Raw genomic sequence first — 2,377 nt, 5'->3', positions numbered from 1 at the left:
TTTCCTCCCTCATCAAGCTAACACCCTGTGATCTGACTGAAATACTGTTCACACAATTCACTCACTCACTCACTTATTTTTTTGTAGAGATCATGAGATCAAATAAATCTTAATATATACCGTTTGTCAGGACAGTCAGATGACGTCATACAAATATGTACCGCACTGAATGTAGAGATCCTATCGAACGGAACTTCGATACAATGTAACAATTTTGAAAACAAAACCAAGTAAGAAATCGCCTGCAGCACAAACATCATTTCCGTCAGCGTACAAATGAGTGTTTTGTGTCGGCACAAGGGTCATTTCCATGTTAAACCCACACAAGGAAGTGTTGATGGAGCGTCCCTTTAAATAATTCATGGCCACATTTGGCCCTTTGTCCCCAAAGCCGATGTTGTATTCTACTGAAAACCGCCATGCAAATGTACGTTAAATTGACAAATAATATGCTTCAAATTATTGTAAAACCATATCTCAACTACTGAATGGTTCCTCTTTGTTCCCAACATAACGAGAACGCCACCAAGGGTAGATAATCCACCACTACACACCTCAATAATGGCCACATGGTAATTAAAATAATCCCAAGATGTAATCGTATTCCGCTAGAAGTCCCACCGGATTCAAATGGACTTTCGCACCAAAATTTAATTTCGACCCGTCAATCTTGTTTCAAATCCGACTCGGGTAAATTAATATTTGACCTCTCAGAACGGGGGATGTAGGCGAGGTCTGCATCAGGTTACGTGTGTTAATAAATAGAGTCCTCCGACACATCTATAATTATGGCCAGAGTGGTCGTCGGCGACTGTGGCTGAATTACAAGGGATTCGGTCAGATTAGCGTCCCGAACACCGGGCAGGATCGTCAATATTTAAGTGACAGATGAAAAGATTGTTGATAATTAATGTTTTCGCGACCTCTATGCGGGTTAATTTTTGGGGCCATTAAGTCTCTGGTAAAGGTTGATCTGGAGCATTATAATAGAGATTGACATCTGCCAAGGGCGATCATAGATTATAATATTCGTTTATTGGATTATAGACGGTAATGATTTATATTTTCCAACTTAAAGATGGCCTTATTGAGGAGGATGAGGAGGAGGTCGTGTTAGGATTAAATGAACCATACATTGAAACAAATGATCAACAACAAACAATAGGGCAGGAAATCATGCGTGTATTTTGTACCAGACAATTGAATATACGTACTATAAGGGTATAATTCTTGTGTTTAAAAGATTTAAAAAATCTGATACCGCCTAATTTTAGAAAATATTAATTAGTTAACTTTTTTACATAAATATAAAAAGAAATAAAATAGACATAAAAAATGAATTAAACCAATTTGAGTTACAGTCGGTTGATAATATTTTCTTTTGTTGAAACACGAAAGAAACGAAACAAATTTGCACCCAATTAAGGAAGTATACTTTATTATGATAGTGTAGTGTACTTTAATGTAGTGATAAAATAACGAAAATTGTTTGAATTGAAACTTTTGACAGTGTCAACGTGTGTTGACTGCAAAGAACATCGGAACTCTTTAATCTGGAAAGATCATCATCCGGACTATTAAATGATAAGTGTCAGCCCTTTTATTGCCACATGCACCAGGATTATATGCAAGAGATCCGAACAGTTCGGATTAGACAGGTTCGAATTGACATTGGGCTCCAATTATCACTACGTACATGTTTCCAATAAGATGGATTTACATGACTGAACGGAGTGTCAACACATGGTGTCATCACTGGTTTTCAGTAATCCATTCATATGATTTTACTGCCATCTTGCCTTTTACTCATAATGGAATCTGTTTCGTTGAATGACCAAGACAAATTCTCTGGAGTTGGCGCTTAATATTTACTCTTAAAACACACCTGCTATTTTACTTCGGGCACAGGGGGCACGGGTAGCGCAGTCGTCTAAGGCGCCGCGATTCGCTGTGCAGAGTTACGTCCCTAGGGCACGCCAGAAACCTATGATGGGTTCGAATCCTGGTTCGCCCCGATTATGTTTCTAGGTTTGTCAGCACCATACCCGTGCTCGTGGGTTTCATCGAAGTGGTAAACGTCTGAGACCTGCATCACTTCGGGCTTTCCTCCCACATTAAGCTGACACGCCGCGATATAACTGTAAATACTGTTAAAAGAGGCGTTAAACCAAACTCACTCACTCACTACTTCGGGGACATCAATAGCAAGATCTTATAAATAGAGGGACATCAATGTATTTATATTATATTTTGTTATAACTCATACTCACATACCTCATACTTATACCATGATGTAACAATAGATAAATGAGATAAACAAGATATCTAGAATAGTTCTAAAGTAGTAAAGCATTAAGTTTAAGATGTAAGATATTTA

This window comes from Haliotis rufescens, unplaced genomic scaffold (genome assembly GCF_023055435.1).
Source record: "Haliotis rufescens isolate VD_foot unplaced genomic scaffold, xgHalRufe1.0.p SCAF_12, whole genome shotgun sequence".
NCBI classification, from domain to species: domain Eukaryota; kingdom Metazoa; phylum Mollusca; class Gastropoda; order Lepetellida; family Haliotidae; genus Haliotis; species Haliotis rufescens.
Note: the sequence above shows the minus strand (reverse complement) of the source record.